The sequence below is a fragment of the Triticum aestivum genome, chromosome 1B (genome assembly GCF_018294505.1).
Source record: "Triticum aestivum cultivar Chinese Spring chromosome 1B, IWGSC CS RefSeq v2.1, whole genome shotgun sequence".
Taxonomy (NCBI): Eukaryota; Viridiplantae; Streptophyta; class Magnoliopsida; order Poales; family Poaceae; genus Triticum; species Triticum aestivum.
The window spans coordinates 633,710,428-633,721,525 of NC_057795.1; the positions used below are offsets into that span (position 1 = coordinate 633,710,428).

The window sequence follows — 11,098 nt, forward strand, 5'->3', positions numbered from 1 at the left end:
TTTCTAATAGACTCCAAGGCCCGTTCCGCTTCCAAATCTAAAAGATCATTAACCGAGTTTTCAATTTCCAAATTATTATTCCCAAGAGACACCCCCACTTGGTTTGCATTATTAATAATCTCATCCTTAGAGAAATGCAGAATAGAATTTGAAACATTAACTGACATACCTGTTGTGCTCTCCACATCACGCAGCTTGGCCGCCCGCATAGCGCACCTCTGCTGCAAATCATCAACCTCCGGAAGGTCCTGGAGACGAGAGCTCGTCCGCCTCCCCTCGGAAGCAGGGTCTCGGATCCCTCCGAACGCGATTGTTGTATTTTTGTAGCTTCTTGAATCCCTCTGACAAATTTTTATCCCTTTTATGTCTGTGAAGATGGCAGAACCTGCAGCACTTGCTTCTGATCCTAAGAGGCTATTCAGAAAGTTGGATGGGATCCTGGCACTGACAGAGCAAATCCCTACAAGATCTACCGCCGACTACGCTACCCTGACAAAAGAAGAGATATGGGACGAGTGTCTCGAGTGGCTAACATCGATGTGGCCGCATCGGCTAAATGTTATACTAGGGGATCAAATGGGAGCTGGGGGTGTAATCCCAACACTTGTGTTTCTTGACCGTCTCAAAGAGAGTGGCCAGCATGGAACATACCTGATAGTTTCTTCTCTGGACAAGGACAACGGTATTGGAGACTGGTTGAGACAGATAAGGTGAAGTTTCTAAGTTTATACTGCATTTCACTGTTAGTTCATATCTTACATGGGATTACATGGTTTCAGGCTTTTTCCATCTATGAAGGAACTGTTTTACTTTGCAAACCAACAGGGTCGCGCAACAATGAGGAAACAGTTTGCGCGCAAAGCTGTTGGCCCTGATTTCCCGATCATACTGACCACATATAATATGGTCATGGTAGAAAAGCAATGGCTTGCTCAGTATGACTGGAAATATGTTGTTGTCGACGAGGTGATGGAAAAACACTAATATCAATAATAATCATTTTATCCCTTATCCCTTTTGTATTTACATGTTATTTCCATGCTTCTTTTTCCAGGGCTATCAACTCAAGAAAAGAGAACACGAAGTATTGGAGGCGGTAAAGCGCCAGCCAATGGCTCATAAGCTCCTTTTGATAAGGGAGCCTTTTCAAAATAACCTAGCAGAGCTGTGGTCGCTATTGAACTTTGCTCTACCTAATGCATTCTCATCTCGTGAGGAATTTGATTCGTGGTATGATTTGCTATTGAACACTCAAAGTTCTGAACACCCCTTGCCTTATGAACAGTATATATATGCTATTCTATATCTCATTCATGTTCTTCATGAGCTAGAAGCACTCCCTGTGCCCAAATTGCTGTTGTGATGCTAAACTGCATTTCTTGATTATACTTATAGTTACCTGAATTTTCTGATGGAATGTTACCTATCTTCCAGAATGGTTTACTCTGCATGGCATTGGCCGGATAACTGTTATATTGGTATATGAATTTAATAGAATTGACATGCCGATTGTTGTTCCAGCCCAAACATCTATCAGGATTTGTAAAGGTAGAATGGTCCTAAGAAGCACATAATGTGATCAGAACATTGTAAATGTATCTGTTAAACTAGGGGAAAACAAATTTTCTTACTATCAGTATTCTGCCATAAACTCATAATTGCAGTGATTTTACTATTTAAATACTACTCTTGGAACATATTCTTCTGCAGTTGTATGTAAAAACTACAGTGCTTCTGCTAAATTGTCTATCAAATATTATCATATATTTAATACTTTGTATTTTACTTAACTCTATTATATATAGTTATGTTATGTTTGCTGAGAAACTTACTTATAAATCAAGTAAGATTCATATATTTCTAACAATTAAGCTACTTGGTTTGATAGTGGCACTGGAGGAAGTTCTTGGAGGAGGCCATGACTCTCCGTCTCCTTCCTCCTCCCGCTCCCCCGCCACCACCCCAGCGAGCTCAACGCCGGCCACCCTGCCCTCCGTCCACCCCCAGCCTCCCCATTGCCACCTTTTGCTCCCCTCCGCTCCCTCCCGGCGTGCGCCTTGATGACTCTCCGGTCCAGGGAGCCATCCGGGCTGCGCTTGGCGTTGGTAACGCCATGGGTGCTGACTTCGAAGACCAAGCCTGGTCCGCCATCCTCCAGCCAATCACCCCTTTCCGCCACAAAAACTCAGGCATCCACCTGACTGCAACAATCCTCCGCTCCGTCATGGAGATCGACCATCTCATGCTTGCTTGTTTCCTCCAGGGATGCCTGGGTGGGCAGTCTGACATGTTCATGACTCTCCAGCTATCCCCATCGGTCTTTCGTTTCACCGTCTCATCAGCGCCCGTCGCCCTTGCCATCCTCCGGGAGGTGGAAATCGTCTCCCCCTGCATCCACATCTCCTTTGGCATATGCTCGTCGGAGGATTCGGTAAGAGACAACTCTGACTCCATTGCTACTCGTCTGCTTGCCACACCCCCTCCCCGCCAGCTTCGCTCCACGCCTGAAACAATCTGCCATGCTGCTCACGCGATCGACATTGGCGATCGTCTGCTCCACGCCTTTCGCTTCATCCAGAAATCTCTGAACCTAGATCCATCGACTGGTCTTGCCTTCCAGGCTGCCCTCTGGCAGCAACAAAGGTCAATGGTCTCGCCTCCCCGCCACACCGCAGCCCTCCGGCATGACACACTCATCTTCTTCCACAATTCCCGCCTCCCCCTAGATTGCTACCTCGTCGCTGCCCTGCTCCAAACAAGATTCGGGGGCAGGGCGAAAAACTTTGACGTCAAACAACTATCAACCTCGGCCTACTCCTTCTGTACTGCATCAACGGACGCCCAAGCATGGATTGTCGCATGCTCTCCCTTCGCCACGCCCTCCTTCTACGCATCAATCGTCGCTGCCGCATCCTCATCACCTTCGGCAGCGGCGACGGCTCGGCCTCCTTCGCCCCAGCGTCTACGCGCCATCACCCGCCATCCATCGATGCAGGATGTGGTTTCCACTACTCCGGCGCCCTGCGATGACCTGGCTCCCCTGCCGGTCTCAACACCGACACCTCCTATCGCTGCTACTGAGGTTAGGCTGTTCCGCCATGGATTTAAATTCTTTAATCGTATTCTAAACATGTACCACACAGAGATCACACGCCCTATATTCTCGCCGCGCCATGCACCACCGATTCCCTTTTGGATCGTCTGCAGCTCCACAAATGTTAACCCAAACACCATGCTAATTTGCAACGCCCTAGACTTCCATTTCTCGGTTAAACAAGATTTTCAGGCAACTAAGCTATCTGACCGCGTGTTCCGCTCCTCTGTACTGTCCATCGAGGTCAGATTCGAAATCCTGAAAAAATCGCCCCTAGTTTTCAAATGCCTATCTCTCCACCTTTTTGACCAGCTTGCAACGGCCACTGACCATCAACAGCGTTTCATCGCCAAACTTGGACCGACCACGCCCAACATAACCAGACATGCTCACCATGCTACACACGAATCCATCCTCGGGCCACACCCGTCTACTCTCTCCATACAACGCACAGCGCCAAGCTCACTACACACTACAAAGAACACGCATGTGCCCTTCGGTACATACAATGCACCCACCACCCCCATGAACCCGTCAGACCCAACACTCTGCCACCATCCCACAGCGAATATTGCACCTGTTCCCACTCCTCTGCTTCCTGAAAATGAGGAGACGAGCTGCAGCCATGCTCCCACCTCAGACAAAATCATCCCATCTAGTCAAATCTCGCCCCACGCCACTCTCCCGCGGCTACACTCGTCCTCTGCTATAGACGCAGACTCGGTGCATGGCCGCCTGCCCGCTGCACCTGGGTCCCCCCAACGCATCCATCAACACCATCCGCCCTCCCCTGCGGCGCCCGCATGCATGCCCACGCTCCACGATCCTCACCCCCCTGCACAACACTCCGCTCCAACACTGCTCGCGTCACCCGCTCCACATCCATACCCTGACGACCAACCACTCCTACCAATGCCGACTGACCACTGTTCTCCCAACCGCCCTTTGACCGAATGCGTGACGCCTCATTTGGATAAGCCTCCATCGCCCGGATCGTATCGGGATGCACTTCTCTCCCCTCCAACACCCCTGCATGCAGCCCACAACCCTCCTCCTATAAATAACGCATACACCCCACGCCTCTCTCCATCAGTCCACCACCCACCCCCGCCTCCACTTTCCAAACGACGTTGTTTTCGGTGCCTCGCTCTGGATCATAAGGTCCAGAACTGCCGTGACCCAGTCAGGTGTGCCCATTGCTGGTGCTCCGGCCACAAAGCTCGGCGGTGCCGCTCCGTCCGCATCCTCCCTTTATTCCCAACTATCCCAGCAAACCCTACATCCAACCCAGCCTTCCACACTACGCTCACCACGCCGTCACCCTCCGACATGGCCACTTCGAATGCATCCGCCCCGTCCAACCTCCCCGGCCTCGCCGCCGGCTGGCCTCGTGAAGGAGACGGCCCTGACGCTCCTCTCATCGGCATCCCAGTCTCACACCTACCCATGCCCTCCTCCACGCCACAAACCCAATCCACCATGAACCCCGCTCCCCCTCCGCTCGCCTCTCAGCTAGACCTACACGCTCTGCGCGCTCGACTTAATGACGCGCGCGCGGCAGCTGCTTTCGGCGCATCTCCACTCCACGCCAACGCCAACCAGCCACACCGCCAGTCCACCCTACCGATCGAACCCGCACCCCTCATTGTTGCTCCCCCTGCCTCGTCCATGACGTAGGACACATAGCCTTTGCACACCTCCGCACACCTATCCACAACCCAACACCGCTCATCCACGCTGCCATCCTAGCACACGCCGGCAACCCCAGTTTCAGTGTTGCGGGCTCATGGCGTGGCGCTGGATGCGTCACTTTTGAGTCTGCTGGGCTGCGAGACTACCTCGTTAGCCTTGGCCCACTCGACTTCCGCGGAAACCAAGTCACACTTGAGCCCGTTGAGCTCGCAGACCGCGCAACACCAGTCTTCGACCAGCTCGTCGAGCTCCAGATCGCCGAGTTCCCTCATGAACTGTGGCATGACGAGGGCATCCGATGGGCTCTTAGTCGCATTGGTGACGTTTGCTCCGTCGACCATTACTGTCTTGAGGGGCGTGACTACACTGTTGTCCGCGCTCTCGTCATGGTCGACCGGCGCAAGCGCCTGCCGGATTCCCTGGGGATCCAGCTCCCCCCCTCCAACGACATCAAGGTCGTCAAAATCACCAAGCTCGCCACCATCCTTGACCCAATGGGGCCTGCTGATCCGTCGCCATTCTCATCCGATTCGGACTCGGATTCGGAGGACCCACGCCTCCCCCGCGGCCACAACCCCGCATCAAGCCTCGCTGATGAGCTCCCGCGTGGACCCCCACCGTCTCCGGTGATCAGCTCACCGCGGCGGCCGCCCAACCACGCCGGCGACTCTGCCGCCCTTCCAATCCAGGTCTCGTCTGGCGACGACGAGGCAACGGGGCTGGGGCGGCACGTTCTCTGCATCTCCTCCGACAGCGACTCCGCCCCTGCGTCCCAACAGGCGTCGCCCCCATATCCGTTCCCTGCATCAACTGCCATCGACGCCTCCTCCACGACTGCCTCCACCACGCGCCTCACGCCCCGCCTCGCCGCGCCCATCGGGGGAGCTCCACCACCTCCCTCTGCTATGGGCGACGACAACGCAGGCCCGCTTGACGGGCTGCCATCGGCGTTTTCCCACTACGACAGCTCCAACTCGTCAAACCTTGACGCCGCCTTCACCTTCTCGGCTGGGGCCTCCTCATCTGACTCTGCCACGCATGACTGCGTGCTTCGGAAGCTGCGCCATAGCGCCAAGCGCTCGGCTGACAAGACAAAAAGCCTGCGTCGAAGCTCTCGGCTGGCTGCCAAGGAGCCCACTGTCTTCACCGACATGACTACCAAGGCGGTGCGTGCAAAAGCCGCGCGCCTCACTGCCACCGACGTCGCGCGTGCACTCAAGGACGCCATTCACCATGCCCAGCTCGACATCCCTGACGCCCCACCAGCCTCGGCCAGGGCCCTGGCGGAGATTGCATCACTTTGCGGTGCAGACGATGATGCTGTTGCTTCTGTCGCCCATGCCGACGACAACAGCGATGTCGACGGTGCGGATCTCCTGCCATGATGGCCTCTGCCATCCATGCACGCCCTCATGCCGTCTCACCGGCAACGCGCCGTCTATGCCACGGCCTGTATCCCTCTAGATTAACTTACTATTCCCCTAGTATGTGCTCTGAGAGCAAGCTTGTCGCTAGCCTCAACTACCTTTTAGCCACTCGCATGTTCTCTTTTCCTCTCTGTACTCTGCTTTCCTTAAGTACCCGGTGTACTCCTTACCTTTATGAGTAACACCGTCTTATCCATCTGTTCGTGGAACGTACGAGGACTTGGCGATGTGTCTAAATGTGCTGACATATTATCAGACTTAATCAGCATCAGTCCACATTGTGCACTCCTTCAGGAATCCAAACTAAGCGAAATTACAGACAGAAAATTCCACTCCTTCCTACCAAAATCTCTAGACCAAAAATTATTTCGCCCGGCCCACGGCTCGGCAGGCGGAACCGTCTCAGCGTTCAACTCAAACTTTTTCACTGTCCTATCCCACACAAACTATAACTTTGCCACCTCTATTAAACTCACATCTCTCGCACACCCACACCCCTTCATCATTACTAACATATACGCACCCGCATGCCATAACCTCAAACAAGCCTTCCTTGACGAACTAAAATCAATTAAGGAAGATGACAACACACCTTGGCTAATAGTTGGAGACTTCAACCTCCTTCGGTTCTCACACGAAAAAAACAATCCAAACTTCCACCAACGAGAGGCACATGCTTTCAACAACACGATCAATGAACTAGCGCTTATCGAATTACCCCTGCTAGATAGAAGGTTTACATGGTCCAATAAACGATCGACGCCAACCTTGGAACGACTAGACAGAGCTTTCTTTAACCTATCATGGAACACCTGTTTCCCCAACACAATCCTGACCTCACTACCGCGCATCACATCCGATCACGTCCCACTAATCTTACGCATCCAGACCCATGTGCCTAAGCCACGACATTTTCGTTTCGAGTCCTCCTGGACACAAGCAACTGCCTGTCATCAAATTGTCCAAAAATGTTGGGCCCCCAAACCTCACACAGCACCACGATCAAACTCAGCTGCAATCCTGTCAAACGCCCTGAAAAAAACTCGATGCTCCCTCAAGCACTGGGCTTCAACACGATCCCCAGCCCACTCCCGCGAAGAGGCTTCAAAAAATATTATAAATTTACTTGATCTAAAAGAAGAAGCTAGGCCCCTCTCAAAGGCTGAATTCAGACTGAGATATGTCGTCACAGAGGCTCTCCATCTAGCTGTAGCTGAAAAATGAGCTTCTGGAAACAACGTGGCAAGGTTCGCGCTGCAATCCACGGCGAGGAAAACACACAATACTTCCATGCTGCAGCCTCCCAGCGCCTACGAAAAAACACCATAACCTCTCTCCTCCTTAACGGGACGGAGTTCCACTCACATGACCAAAAAGCAACTATTCTTCGGGATCATTTCACCTCCATTCTTGGCTCACCTCCAACCAACACATGCTCATTACAACCACAACATTACTACCCCCACCCACTACCCCAACTCCTCAACCTAGACACTCCCTTCACGATCGAAGAAATCAAAGAGGCTTTTATGCAAATGAACTCCCTCGCTAGCCCCGGACCGGACGGCTTCGGCCCCAAGTTCTATAAAAAATACTGGAATCTAGTTAAAACCCACATCCTCTCTTTTATGACCGACTTCCAGAACCTCTCTGCCCAAACAGAATGCTTGAACAGAGCCCACCTAATCCTGCTGCCAAAAAAAGAACTATCAAATACACCTGACGCCTACCGACCGATCTCTCTTCAGAATTGCCCCATCAAAGCAGTCGCAAAAGTTCTCACCAACAGACTCAAACCGTTTGTCCCTCTACTTGTCCACGAAAACCAGACTGGCTTTATCCCGGGACGATGCATCGCTGACAATTTCGTCTTCGCCGCGGACCTCGTTGGTGCTTGTCACTCACGAAAAGCCCCAACCATGGTCATTAAACTTGACTTCTCCAAAGCTTTCGACTCACTATCTTGGGAATCAATTCTCACCATCCTACGCTGCCGTGGATTCCCACCAAAATTTATAGCCTGGATCCAGGATCTTCTTTCATCTGGAAAAACGGCCGTCATGCTAAATGGTATCCCGGGAAACTGGATAAACTGCAAGAATGGACTGAGACAAGGAGATCCTATATCACCCTATCTTTTCATCATCGTGGCTGACCTCCTCCAACAAATGATCAATCAGGGCTGCGACCCTCTACACCTCACACATCCACTGTTCACACATCTACCACCAACAGTCCTACAATATGCTGATGACACACTTATTATCGCAAAGGCATCCAATGTCGCAGCCCTACAACTCAAAAGCATTCTCCACAATTTTGCCTTGGCCACTGGTCTCACGATAAACTTCACAAAAACCACATTCGTGCCGATGCATGTTTGCCCCACACTTGCGGACTCAATTGCCGCGACTCTACTATGCACCACCTCAACTTTCCCCCAAATCTACCTAGGTCTACCCCTGGCTCCAACACGCCTCCCGTCTAACGCCTTTCTACCCATTATTGAACGATGCCGAAATTTTCTGACGGGCTGGCGAGCTAAACTTCTCTCCAAGGGAGACAGACTCATTTTGTTGACTGCCGTCCTAGATTCCATCATGGTTTACTTTATGTCCGTCTTCCTCATTCCCAAAAGTGTTCTTAAAACCCTAGACTCTATTCGTCGGGCTTTCTTTTGGGCTGCGGAAGAAACGTGCACCGGTGCTCAATGCTTAGTTGCCTGGAAAAATGTTTGTAAACCAAAAAAGTTTGGTGGCTTGGGCCTAAAAAACCTACATGTTCAGAATAACTGCCTTCTAATGAAATTTGCTGTCAAAGCACTACTCCCAGATCAAAACCCTTGGCTAGAATGGATCAGCATGCAACACCCAAATGCCCTCATCGCTCCACATAGCAGCCACTCTTTCCTCTGCCACACAATAAACCAGCAACTCCCAGCTCTGCATGCAATAACCTTTGTCCTTACAAACTCGGGCACCAACACCTACTTTTGGCTAGACACCTGGCTTCACCAACAATCCCTTGCTTCTCTATTTCCCTGCCTATATTCGCATACCACCTCGCCTCTCGCTCGTGTGGCCGCTGTTTTGAACAACGGTTTAGAATCAATCCTACGGAACCGCCTAACAACTAATGCTGCTTCAGAGATGTGCTCGTTGTTGTCTCTCTTGCAGGATTTCCAGGTATCGCCAGGGCCGGACCAGCGCTTCCTTAATGGTGGCCTGCGATTCTCCACGCAGGCCGCCTACCAGCTGACTATGGGCGAAAATGAGGATGATACGCATGCAACTGCAATTTGGTCCTCATGCGTCCCCAACCGCGTAAAGATCTTTGCATGGCTCCTGTTCCGTGGACGTCTTAACTCCAAAAGCAACCTACTCCGAAAGCACATCGTCACAGACTCCCTTTGTCCACGATGTGGTTTCGACGGCGAGACCAGCTCACGCATCTTCATCGACTGCCCGCTCGCTCAGAGAATTTGGCAAAGGATTGGACTATCACCCCCCACTTCCATTGATGATCTATGGGATTGCCGTCTACCCGCCCAGGTGGATGCAACGATATGGCACTCCGTCCTTCTCATTATCTTATGGAAGATCTGGGATGCAAGAAATGCTATGACATTCAAGCAACAAAACCACCACAGTGCCTCCACCTTGAAGCGAATCCTGGACGACTTGATGCTTTGGACGCACCGGATGAGAAAACCGGATCATAAACAGGCCGCCCTTTCATGGCGCTCCTACTTCTTTTCACGATTACACGTGCTTATGTAATTCACCTTTGTAATCAGACATGTGTTGGGTTACAAAACGAGAAATATATTCAGGTGGGGAGCTCCCCCCCCCCCCGGTGATTTTTCAAAAAAAACAATTAAGCTACTTGTTAAATATTCGGTGTATTACTTTTTTTGGCCTCGGCTAACAACCACCCTCTATCTTTAAAGGTTTGATAAATCTGGGAAAGAAGGTGAGGAACAACAAATTGAAGAGGAAAGAAGGGCCCTTTATTCGAAGCTTCATGCCATTTTGCACCCATTCCTTCTAAGGGACATGAAGGGGGCTGTCCAAAACAGGGTTCTACAAAACAAAGGTGCCACGTGCTACAAGACTAAAGTTGTTCAGAACTCGGATGCAATTAGCATCACATGCTCCGGTGACAACGCGACAAAAGAAGGCGCAAAGACTGATGGTGAGAGTTGTCAAGAGGTATCAGCAGAGGTTGTTGGTGAAACGATGGTGAAGGTAGTCCTAACGTGCAAATCGGTCAATTGGGCCTGGAAGTGGAAGTTAATAAGGTCATTAAGAGGCCGAGAACAAATGATGCACAGATCTCACCAGTAGGTGAAACAAATCCAGCTGTGCACGTGCAAGTGCCAAATTCAAGTTCCCCTGAAATAATCTTCAAGGCACTCAAAAACATACCTGACTTAGCACGTAGCGATATTCTGAGAGCCTACAGTGCTCTTATCCGTGATGATCGCCGGTGTGAGTCTCTCATGGCACTCCCGATGGACATGAGAAAGGATTGGCTGCTCATGGAGATTGGAAACAACCAGTGCTTGCTCTGTCGCTCCAGCAGTATGAATGCGCCTGCATGTTTAGATGTTATCTGATGGAATTCATGCTCCTGATGCTCCCTTCCTGATTAGTTAGTCTAAGTAATGTTGGAACCATGTGGTGCCTGCCATGGCCCAGGAGCAATGCTGTATATATGGAGTTATTCATATGATATCCTGAACTAGTAGTCTAGTACTAGTATGAAGCCTCCTTGTTTCTCAACTGCAGTGCCATTTACTTGTGACTCCTGAGAACATGCATTTGATACTGAGTGTTAAGTTGTCGCAAAAAATTAAGTCAGATGCATTTACTTGTTTCTGCTA

General features: G+C 51.0%; 1 pseudogene; it reads left to right on the forward strand.

The window, feature by feature from the left end:
* Positions 1-375: 375 nt before the first annotated feature.
* On the forward strand, positions 376-10,831 carry LOC123080929 (ATP-dependent DNA helicase DDM1-like; annotated as a pseudogene).
* The last annotated feature ends 267 nt before the right edge of the window (positions 10,832-11,098 follow it).